The sequence below is a fragment of the Chaetodon auriga genome, chromosome 21 (assembly GCF_051107435.1).
Source record: "Chaetodon auriga isolate fChaAug3 chromosome 21, fChaAug3.hap1, whole genome shotgun sequence".
Taxonomy (NCBI): Eukaryota; Metazoa; Chordata; class Actinopteri; order Chaetodontiformes; family Chaetodontidae; genus Chaetodon; species Chaetodon auriga.
In genome coordinates this window covers 18,138,269-18,150,952 of record NC_135094.1, presented here as the reverse complement: position 1 = coordinate 18,150,952, position 12,684 = coordinate 18,138,269, and the positions used below count along the sequence as shown (strand labels likewise).

The window sequence follows — 12,684 nt, the reverse complement described above, 5'->3', positions numbered from 1 at the left end:
TGCAGATTGATCGGTATGATCTGCACAGATCAATGACTATTACTATGTGCCTGGTAAAAACAGTTAAACATGATCTGAATCATCCACAGAGGCAGATAGAAAAGGCGTCAGTGCTCTCCCTCACTTTCATCCGCCCTGAGATGAAATGCTGCTTCCCCTCTTTGCCTGTGACACATCATTCCTCTCCTGTATATTATCTGTTGTGTTCTACATTTTCCTCTTCTGTTGCCTCCTCTCTCTCCCGCTCCATCATCATAATACTGTTACCTATGTGTTGCTGCCATTCTCTTGTCGTATTTTTAGGTTTCTTCATGGACGTCACTTAAAATGACGGGCCAATATCACAGATACGCCATCCTCTCCATCATCCGGCTTTCCTGTGTCTCCCCATCTGTCCTGGCCGGTCTCTACTGTCAAATGCCGTCTGATGAGGCAGAAAGCTCATCGCGAAAACTGATCTCTTTCTGTTGCCCAGGCTACGAGCAAGCAAGGATGCAAGCCTTTTAGACAGTAAAGTCGAAAATGTGCGAATGACGCACAAACAAAATCCATTTCTGAAATATCTGTCGAGATAAACCTGAAATCAATGCAACCTGCAGCGAAGTTCACTCTCAGGGGTCTGTGAATCCATACTGGCATCAATACAGTATCACAGAAAGACACAGGTGGTAATGCCTGTTGAAGAGCTTCCACATGTGGGATCTTTGCAAAATAGCTCTCTATGAGAGCACACAGTTTAAGAAGAATCAATAGTCATCCTCAGTCTGTTTATTTGCTGCTGTAGATTAGCTTGAAGGGGTTCAAGAGAAATATTTCAGACCTGGTTTGTTGATGTCAATGAAGACAAATTACTGTGAATCTGGATGCTGTCGCTGCACTGCTGAACCGAAATATCATGCAGTGCAAACAAGCCAAAGAAGATCCGTACGTCTCCCGTGTTGACTCACTGAATGAAACATGTGCATCATCTGACCTCAGGTGGTGATGACCTAACAATGTGGTGAGCGTGTCCTACTTTAGGAGCTGGATGTCTGCATTTTTAAAAGGAATACAATGTAACGGATTCAGCCCTGCTGAGAAATGAACGCCGCAAACCCTCGCACCTGTATGGATGTCTAAGTCTAAACGTGCTCTCAGTAGCAGGTTGAGTGTTCAAAGTACAAGCACAAACACATGGTCTCCTTCTGTCAGCTGCACGCAGGGTGAGAAAGGCTAAAGAAGGGCTGAAATGAATGAACGTGATGATTTCTGATGCAACTTGTGCTAATCAGGCAATGAGGGTTTAAAAAAGCCTCCTTTGCCACCACAGCCTGGCATGCATCTGTCCCCTTCACCCTCTTGCAACCCCCTTTTAGCGATGAACTTGGTGAGTACACTTTCATTACCGCAAGGGATGAGGGCCAACACTGAGAGCCAAAAATAATAACAAAGAGCTGAAAATAAGAGCCAAGCTGTTTGAACTGGAATATCATTTAAAAGCTGCCGTTGTTTATCATCACTTTGTGCACTGAGGCCCACACAAGCAGCACAATGGAGCCGATCAGCTGGTTTGTTGGCTTTGATTGCCTCTGCTGACTCTTCCAGGCTTCATTACCCTCTGTACCAAACAGGACAAGGGTCAGATAAAGAGGGTCACTCACTCCTCTGTGGTCTTTTATGCGCCCTGTCCTGAACTCGTGTCAGCGGGCTGAGAAAATGATGATAAAGGAAAGATCAAAAACAGAGAGAGTGGTGGCCTCGAGAGTCAGCGTGGGAATTATTGATTAGCAGATTTCGAGGTGAGTGGGTGGACAGAAGGAGAGCGAGAAGAAAGGTTGATACAGAGGGGAGCACAAAGGTGAAGAACTGGTTTCTGATCTGTTTCTTTGTTCTTCTTTGGCGTCATGCCGATAACGACCTTTAAAATGAACTTCTACTTGCAGAAAAGAAGGCAAAGGCCTGGAAGAGACAGAAGGAGGACATACAGGAAGAAGGGAATCGGGGTGTAAAGCTTTGAGTAGAATGAAATGACACTGTTAGCTTACGTAACATCCAGCGACCCCAGACCTGGAGTGGAGACAGACAGACCAGACGGTGAACACAAAGAGGTGACTATATACAAGAAAAAGAACACTGACCTAAATAAAGCGAGGCGGTGTGACGAGACAAAGGGAACAAAAGGAACGGGAGAAAAAACAAATGAACAAGCAAGGTCGTCGTTTACTACACTGCAAACAACGAGAGGCTCAGGAGACCGACTTGATCCTGTAATTGGGGCAGAAATCTGATATGTGTCACAGCTGTGAAAGGCCTGGTGAAAATGGCTTCATTTAAGCAAACAGCAGGAGGTGACGCCTAGATTACCCACTAACACTCTCTCCTGTGAGACGCTTGTTCACAAGGCCCTTCCTTCTCAGCCAATTCTTGCAACAATTGGGATGCAGATGGTGGAAAAAAAAAAACCCAGAGCAATGGGACTGCCCAGCAACAAGGAGAGAAAAAGAAAAAGCAATCATTCACCATCTCTGGAGAGGGGCATTAATTATTGACAGGGCTTGTGATTGGAAGCATCAATCACAGTGGGCCTGCAGGGTGTGGGCTGAGGTGGGGGGGGGGGGGGGGGGCATTACTGAGGGAAATATTTCATGAGAACATGCTGGTGCTGTGGAGGTCAAGCATGATGTCAGCAGTAACTCATGAAGTGCAGTCACGACAATATGAAGGCAGCAAGTGTCATATTTTAAAGAGAGCCACGATATTCTCAGTGCTGTGGTTGTATGCACCTTTTACACAAGTGTAACTAATAAACTGAATGATGGCCGCATTCCATTTAGCTGCTTCAGTTTCAGGGCCCTGGTATCAGGCATGTTGGCTCACTGTCACACTGTCATGGCTTACTGGGACACTGGAACAGAGCCATTAATGTTACTCGTAACACCTGTGCTTCACTGCGACGCATCAAAAAGTCTGCTGCGATAAAGGACGACTGGCGTTAGGATTATTACATACATTAGGACGACCGTCGATCAGCAGAACAAACGACTACTTTGACAGTTCTGAGTTCTGCGTGCAGGATTACGTGATGTCACTCCATGTGCCATCACGTAATCCTGGTGTACTGCAGCTCGGAAAAGCTTCACCCTGAGCACAAGGCTAAGCAGTGAGAGTGAGTGAAGTGTGAGTGTGCAGGTCTCTGGGAACACTGGTTGCAAGTCTTCTCTTCTTCACAATTTGGTCCGAGGCTCCGATGACGTCCGCAGCTTCACCGGCTTGTTGAACGAGCAATGCACAAATTGTCCTTCTCCAAAAAGGAAAAAAAGGACTTCAAGCTCTGTACAATGAAGTTCTTCTTTTCACTCTGTGGTGATGTTTTTATGAATGAAACTCAACTGAAGGCAAAGCTAATTTTCACCTCATTCAAGCGTATTTGAAGGTTGGGCTGTTTTTCAGACAGATGTTAGCTATAGCTGGATAGGAAGAGTAAAGCAGATAGCAGAGTGACTGTTCTCTCCTTCATCCTCGTGTCTCTACATGCTCATGAAGTGGAGCGATTTTATGTCCACACGTCTGAAACCGTCTTCACATTTGGTCTGAACACAACTTCAAATGGCAGTAGTGTTGCCGCTGTTGTTTTAGCGCACCGTTGCTCTGCGCGGGTCGCAAAGCGCAGCAAAGCTCCCGATAAAGGTTTTAGCTGGATCTCAACCCGCTGCGTTAGCGGAGCCGCTGAGGCACCAGGATGCCCTGGGGTTGCCTGACTCTTGTATAATACATGGCTCAGGACAGCAGAGAGCAATGAGCATCTGGGCGCAGTGAGCCAATTCATTTGAAGGTTTCATTAGCATAATGATAACACTTAAAGCTCATTTAGGGCTGTTAGGCCTGGACTCTCCTGAACAGCACTGTCTCAGCTCAAAGTTTCTTTTCTCACCTGATTAAAATGCTAAAATATGCAGACTCTACTCTCTTATTACAAAAAGCTCTTGAGGCTGTATCGTACTTTTTGGAAATGTAGGTTAAAAAAGTCATGCCTGACATTTGCAAGGCAATAATTGGGATTTATTCATTTGCATGACGTGTACAGTATATGCATATAATTAAGAGCGTCTTTGTTTCATTTTGGGAAAAGTGACACCTACTGCTCTGCATTACACTGACCACTGATGTTCAGTTCATGAGGGACCATTTCTCAGCACTGAACCTACTCAAGTGACAAAGTTCATTGCCGTCACCTTCCATAAAACAAATCTAAAGCAAATAAGCAGACGTTAAGATGAAATTCTGATCAACTGAGATTTCCATCATGAATAAACTAATCAGGACTGAATTCTCCGGCCTTCATTTGGCCCCTCAAGTGGATTATGTAAATGAGCTCTGACAGAATGCTGTCTCATTAAAAGCCCGTCACTCTTTGCTCCACAACACTTGAAGCTCCCTGGCAGAGTTTGTCAGCATTGACACCAGCACTCTCTATGAAGTGAAAGCTGCACTCCATCACTGCCCTTTGGTCGCACATCAAACACGCTGGACACTTTAAAGTGGCTGTGAAGAGGTAACAGAGTGGAGAGCGGAGATTGTACTTCGTGGTATCTGAAGTGTGGCCCTCTGTTTGCTGTCTTATTAGACGTATTAAGGACTCACTGGCAGCTCATTTGTGACATAGTTACAGCAGTCTGCAGTGAACCCTTTGAACTACAGACTGCATTTGTTTGGTTTTCACTCCCTTGGTGTCAAAGGCACTGCATGTCTTAGCCTATCGAAGGCGGTCACTAAGTGAACAAACCTGCTGTCACTGGCAGTTGCATTGATTCCAGCAGGATGTATGTGAAGTTTGTGCATTCTAGTTTGATCGAGTCATAGCAGTAAGAAGAAGAGGTGCACATTATGATGCAAAATGCACAAATACACACACAACAAAGCAAGAAGACATCTGAAAGTAAAGATACAGACTAGCACAGAAAACAAATAACATGCCCGCAGTCAGACAAACAAGTATGCAGACAGTGCTGCTCTTCACAACCATCAGCAAACACACGTCCCAAAGCCTTCTACTACAGCCGAACACAGGCCCGCGGCTGGAGAGATCCAGCGTGCCCGACGGAACGTTATGTGACAATTATCTGTTCGACTCTGAGCCGAAAATGTCCCCGAAACCAGGAATTACTACGAGACAAGGATCACTTGGCAGGACAGGAGATCTTGAACGTTCAGCGTGGGCTTTGCTTTGTGTCTGTTGAAACGCAGCCTGATGGACTGAACTTCGACCTCTTTCGGTTTTATTTATTTTAACCCCTTCTTTTCAAATCCGCTGGGTGTCTGCTTTGTGCAGTGCTTCGCTCACACCCACGCTGATTTCTCATTTTTCTCTTCCTCGTGCTCTCCCCATCAAGTCCAGCAAGATCCAACCAAATCCGACACTTCCTGTTTTCCATTCATTTGCATCTCTCCCTCCATGCCTTTATTTCCCTTGTTTCTTTTCTACTCCACGCAATCCTCTTTCTTATTTTTCTCTTCCTCAAATCTGCTTATCCCTATTTCCCACAACACCTCTGGAGAGACGGAGCTAAGACCGAGCTATAGTATAATGCACGTGTGCAGCTCATACAATAGAGCTGCATGGATTGCTGGCACTGTTTCACTATTGAGGAAAACACTGTGTCTCCAGAAGGTCTTTCTCTCAAGGAAAACAATAACGTATTTTATATCCAGTGGATACAAAAGATTTTTACACAACAACAGGAGCTACAGACATCTTTCCATGACCTTGTTATGAAAGTACCCAGATGTATAAATACAACACACAGCTCGTGGCTTGATGACTCTGCCATGCTCCTGTTTAGACTTCAGGGGGCAGAAAATAAAGATCACCGCCCCTTTAATACTCCAGTGGCCAGGCTGGCCAGCAGCCTCTGCTACACTCCGCTTTGTGCCGGGCGGTGAAAACAACCGCGGCGTGCAAGCAAAGAGGAACAGAAAGACAAAGAGATTGACAAAAACAGAGAGAGAAAATGGTGAGACAGAGTCGAATTGAAAGAAAGATGGTCATTATAGAAAGCACCACCATACTGGGGCGCACATCCCAGTTAGTGACCCCGTCTTGGCTCGGAGGCAGTCATCATTTGACGTGACTGTGACCCGCTTTCAGCCATCTTGGCTCTGCCTGTCTTCACCAAGAATCTAATGAGCATTCAGAGCAATGGGAAGGCAGAAGGAAGAGCAGGAAGGAGACGGCATTGTAGACAAACACGGAATGAAAGAAGCATGGAGTATGGGAGGAAATGAGGCTGGGCGAAGGCAGAGCCTCCATCAGGCGTAATGAGCTGTGTTATCCTGACCATGTATCCAAATCAGCTACTACACAGCCGCATGCTGCAAAGTTACTGTGCTGCAACACACACGTGCATATACACGAAGACAACCACCTGTGTCCACAAATTCAAAAACTAAGACAATACACCTGTTGTCCCAGTATTCACACACTCTTAGATCAATCTACTCACACACTCTGTACAATTTCTGGTAGATCTGTATCTAAAATTGGCCCTCTGTGTTTGACCAACACAACGAGACAGACGCTACCATCACAGAATGTCAAGTAGGCCGCCGGGGGGGGGCTGCTCCGTTACTGTCGATTTCTCCCAGCTTTTCTTTCTTTCTCTTTCACTCTCTTTCTTGCCGTCTGACACTCCTCCTTTCAGTCTGCCTCTGCCGCTATTCCTAACCCCGAGCAATTTGCAAGCTTAAACCACAAAACCGAATCTGGTTTGAAACAGACTGGAGGGTTCGAACAATGAATGAATGACTCACTGCCTTCCTCAATGGACAAATACGCCCACAATCTACACACATCTACACAAAATAGCACAAAAAAGATCTTGAGAATATTTTCATCACTGTGCAGTTGCCCTGAATGATAAAGGTAGTACTGAGATGCTATTTGAATAATGAGTCCTCATTGATTGCTGGCAGCGAGACATCCTGACTGTACGTGCTTCATTGTAACTCACAAACTGAAGGCAGCACTTGATCACAACATCTTTCTTATTTGATCTTCTTTAAATTCCTGCCTGTCTGCTGCACCCACTTTAAAGACTTCCGTTGTATACTATGCCATGCATTGTATATGGTTTATTTTTATGACAGGATGTTCTTGAAAATGACCACAATGACTGAAAAGCCAAGAGTCTGAGCCATCAATTCATATTCAACATTTTCATATTCACAAAACGTCTCAGAGCACTAGCAGTCTGTGAAAGTTATACATAGTGCCAGCAAGCAGAACTGTGGGCAGTAAAAGTTAAACCTACAAACTCAGTTTCTCCAGAACTCAATATGTTTGCCAGTCAACTTTGAGAGACGAACAACCAGTTAAAATGCAGAAACTGCAAACATGACCTGCACCTACCATCCACTGTGATGAAGGGGTTAGTGCTGGAGTTCAAGCCAAGGTTGGTATAGCCACCAGTGGCAAGGTCACCATCAATGTCCCCTGCCACTTTCGATTTGTTGCCAGCTCCAAAGTCTACACCTGCACTAGCAGTGAGTTTAGTATCACTGCTGTCAAACTCAGCATCTTTAGCCATGTCACATTTGCTAACAGTTTCCCCTACAGTGACGGAGTCTACAGACCGAGCAGGGCTGGTATTCATGCTGCTGAACCCCTTGGGGCTGAGGGGCACTGGAAGCACAATGCCACTTGGCTCCTTTTCTGCCTTAAAGCCCTCCAGTGGAGCCTCTAGTGGTGACAGAGGGAAGCCAGCATTGCCGTCCTTCAGCGGTGGGAACGGGGAGAGGCAGAGGCGGGGTTCAGGTGGGGCTTGCCGTAGATCAATGTGTGTGGTTCCTGCTGCCGAGAGGGTGGGTGGCAGAGACGGGTGTTGATCATCTGCGACGGTCAGTGAGCGCTTCATGGAGTGAGGTGAACGACGGGGACCACCCATGGGCGACAGCAGCTGGTCCATCCCTGCCCCATCTCCACCTGGATATTTATCTGGCAGCTCTAGACTGGTTGGTACCGACAGGTGGGAACATTCAGACATTGCACGGCGCATAGCCTTCCTCTGCTGCTCAGCTCGACCCATAAAACAGGGTTCCAAATCCAACTCCTCCTCTTCCTCTTCTATCTCTTCCTCCTCGCTGTTGTCCCCTGAGGAGCCCTCGGAAAATTTTCGGGCCCCAGCTCCGGCCACAACCATGTCATCCTTTTCCAAGTGGTTGTCATTGACAACTCCAATGACGCAGTAATTAGGGGCTACCTGGGGCATAGCCACCTTTGGGCTGGATTCAGCAAAACTGGAGTTGTTCCATGGTTCAGATTGACAGTCTCCATCTACGGGAGATGGCTCCATCAGTGAAGCTCCCGTTGAATGTGGAGGCACTGCAATAGTGGATGATGACAGCTCCTTGTGCCTGGCTGGGGATCCAGGAACCGGTGGCAGGGAGACCACGCTGGTGCCCTCACGTCCTAGGGCAGAGGGTAGTCTGCCTGGGGAAGCTGGGGAGGGAGATGGGGAGGAGGACAGAGGGCTGTCTGGGCTTTCCCCTGCACTTCCCAGTGATGCATTACCCAGGGAGGTGCTTCCGGAGATGCCCCCAACCTTACCTGGCACCTTCAGCTCTACATCCCTGCTGCCCATGCCCGGCTGCTCGAAGAAGCACAGTTTGTCTTCATCTGTGAGTCCAGTCGGTGCCAGAGCCCCGCCACCTACCACCAAGCCCCTCGGGGTGCCCATGTCCATGCTTGAGGGGTGCTGCCAATCCCAGCTCTGAGCTGGCACAGTGGTCGACAGGGCGGGCACCTTGCACAGCTCACTGTACTCTGAGAAAGGAGAGCCTGGCTGCTGATTGGAGAGAGAAGACATGCTGTCTCTCCTTTCTATTCTTTCTTCCCTTTTCTTTGTCTGTCTTTGTCTCAGTCTTAAGTGTCTAAAGGTAAATTTCACCACTCCTCTTCCCTTCTTTTTCTCTTTCCTTTGTTGTCTTGCGCTGCTGTTCCTTGTCGTTCAGTCTCTCAGGTGCGCTCTCCACTCTGTTTGTGTGTGTTTGTGGAGTCTCCTGTGCTGTGCCTCCGCTCTGAACTCAAACACACACTGAGGGTGAACTGAATGTGCAGCTCTCTCCCTCTCTCTCTCTTTGGTTCTCTTGCTGATTATTACAGCCATCATGTGACCCAGTTGTGGCTGCCAATTGGCTGCTTCCAGTTTCCAGGTCCCACCCACTGTGGTGGAGTGAGTAAGCCCCCTCCCCTCTGGTTTTCTCTTTCACTCCACGTTTTTCTCCCCTCAACCCTTTTCTTTCTCTTGTTCTGTCTCATGGTAAAAAGCACAATCTACACACACACACACACACACACACACACACACACACACACACACACACACACTCTGCTCTATTTTCCCCCGGGTATGGGCTAAGGCAGGTGCTTCGGGGAGAGTGGATTTGAACTGAAGACCTTTCCAAACCATACACACTCCGTGCACACACTCTGTGTCAGCTCTGTAAAGCAATGAAATGAATTTCTGCCTCACATTTATCTCTATCTGACCTGTTACTACACTTTCACACTTCACTTCACACACCTTCTCTGTACTTTCTCAGGTCCTCTCTTTTGTCTGACCCGTTGTTGTGCTCAATGCAAAATCTACAATGCTGTTGGTTCACGGTCCAGTTTACTGCTAGCGCTCTCTAGGAATGCTTTGTAAAACCTCCTCGTTACAAACAAGTACATGGTCCTTGTTGCAAGGCTGCAGACACCCTCTGTTTCACCATGGGTGGGTGTGACACAGAAAGAGAGAGATGATTTCAAATGAGAGAAGCCAACAGCAGGAGTCAGGAAGAGTAGTAATAGTATGAACGCCTGTGTGTGTAAATGTGTGAGAATATGTGAATATTTTTAAATGCTCGCTGTGTTTTAACAGAAAGGTCTGTCTAAGCATGTGTGAGACGATTCAAGCATCTGCCAGGGTTTCCAATCTACAATCCTGATTCCAAAAATGTTGGGAAACTGTGGAAACTTCATAAAAAAAGGAAGACATTTGCAAAACAGTTTTATGAAGTGTTCCTGAGCCCATGTAGTATTATCCTTTATTTAGTCATGTGTTCACAAAGTGGTGAACCTCACTTCATCCTCACTTGTGAGGATGCTCCATACCCAATCATTATACTGTCACCTGTTGCCAATGAACCTGTTTACCTGTGGATTGTTCCAAACAGGTGTTTTTGGAGCATTCCACTACTTTCCCAGTCTTTAGCCCCAACTTGTTTGAAGTTGTTTGAAATTCCAAATAAGAAAATATTTACAAAAATCCAATTGACCACATTCTGTTTATTTATGTGTTACACAGCGCCCCAATGTTTTTTGGAATGGAGGTATGCTCAGTACGAGAGGGAAGGACAAGAGGGCAAGATGGGAAATAAGAGTTATGGGAGACAGATGACGAGTACAGCCTCTGGTAAAGAAACCCTGTTGTCTGTCAGACTGTATCTGGTCACATACAGAGAATCACACTCCATTACCCTCCATCCTTCTAACATGCTCTCTCTCTCTCTCTCTCTCTCTCTCTCTCTCTCACACACACACACACACACACACACAAATACACAAAAACATGCAGGTTCTCAGATATTAACACCAACTGTATACGCGGAGACACCGTGTACGCACCTGCATAATCATTCTGCCACACAGCATGCAAAATACATTGATGAAAGACGACATGCTTATACATGCACAAATACAGTCACACACACACACACACACACACACACACACACACACACACACACACACACACTTCAGGCTAACAAACACACTGAGTCAAGGCTGTTAGCGTTTAACAGGAACTCAGCTTGGTGTCTTGCACAGAAACACTTTCGACTCCATTTCCACTATTCTGCCTTCTTGATCACACCAAAACTGTGACTTCCAATGAAATTACACGACACTGGCAAACTTTTACCGGAGCTGTGGTGATTGAACCGTCAGCAGGAAGTGATTGTGCTATGACTTGTTGAAAAAGATCAGTGTACTTCAGGAGATGTCGACAGATTGCGAGGGCTGATGATGCACTGAGTGATTTAGTGCTTCTCATCCAGCCATATGAGTTGTTGCTGTACCGTTGTACGGTGGCGTGCTCCAGAAACTGAAATACCATAAATTGTCCAATAATGGCTGAGGTCTTTTTCCTACTGCATAAGAACTCAGCAGTTTGCATATTCTATAATATTTTATGAAGGACTCCTTGTTTTCTGATCTGCTCCTGTTCTGTTTGATTCTATTTTGTATTAATGCAAACTCACTACCTTCTCCATGTCGGCCTCTTGTCCTTATGGACCTTGACAAATTCAAGATGATGTACATTTCCACAGAACAAACAAACCACTGATGCTCAATATTTGTATTTCATACTGTACTCATTCACAAATTAATTCTAATTGTTTCTACTTTCAGCACCTTCAGCTACTGTCAGTGAAGCTTAATCCATCTCTGCACAGATGTTTCACACTGAAAGTCTACGACTTGCTACAAGGCACTCGCACATCCACAAAATCTACCATAAAAGAGATCAAATACCTTCACACTGCTTTCACACATTGGTCTTCCTCAGGTAAAGGTGAAGGTGTGAACACACTTGTACTGTATATATACCACAGGTAACTTAAATGTCTTTTGCCTGGCCTGTATATGATCCTGGCTTTTATTTGTTAAAACATACCTTGGAATGATTTAGAAATATACTTCAAATAATGTAGGTATTGTATTACAGATGTCAATATATTATTTTATAGCTGCACACATTAAATACATGACAATATACTGTACTGAAACTGTGGGAACAAAATGCAAGTTCCCTGTACTGTGAGTCATGAAGTTTTAGGGTGAAGACTTGTGTTATGGTTAGGGTCAGGATAAGTCTCCAGGAAATGAATCGAATTCTATGTAGTATCCCCAAAAATGATGGAAACACAACTCTGTGTGTGTGTGTGTGTGTGTGTGTGTGTGTGTGTGTGTGAGTCCAGTGCCAGTCAAAACAGCCGGCGGTTATAGGTGTTCCTGTGGCTGTCGGTTTAGACTGAAGGCTGAACGTTAGCAGAAAACAATGATTTATAACAGGCAGACAGGCAAACAGGGACAGAGTGAGGGATGGCGGGACAGAGGGTGAAGAGGACACAGACAGACGAGGGCAGAAAGAGGGAGGAAAAGGCAGAGAACAGGGTGTAAGGAGGGAGACAGCGGCATGGACGAGTAAAGGAAGAAAGTAGGTGAAGGATGGAGGGACAGGACAGAATAGAAGAAGAGAAAGAGAAGGTGAAGGAGAAATGCAAGATGGGGAAAAGTGAGGAAAAAGGGCAACAGAGGGTGGAGACTTGGTGTGAGTACACATGTCGCCTCCCGACATCATCACAGGACAGGACGCCAGGCTGAAGGGTGCAGGGCTCCTGTCTGGTTTGTCCACTGCATCTTGCAGACAGAAGACTGCGCAAAGTTCTGTTTCTGCCTCACTTGAGGATTTGGTGGTGCTTTGGTGCAGTTGCACTGAATGTCATCTCACTGGTATATCAATGCACACAGGCATGTGTCTTTTGAGGGAAATTAAAACCCAAACCTACCTGGACCTTAACAGTCTTCAACCCTAATGTCAAGCCTAAACCCCAGTAAACAGTAAAATCTGAAGAGCGTTCATTTAGAGTCCAATGGTCTTCTAC

At 46.0% G+C, this 12,684-nt stretch overlaps 1 protein-coding gene across 13 annotated transcripts in view; it reads right to left on the bottom strand.

Annotated features, from left to right (window-relative positions):
• Positions 1 to 12,684, bottom strand: part of LOC143339882 (uncharacterized) — a 109,393-nt gene that overhangs the window by 22,300 nt on the left and 74,409 nt on the right. The window lies entirely within an intron of this gene.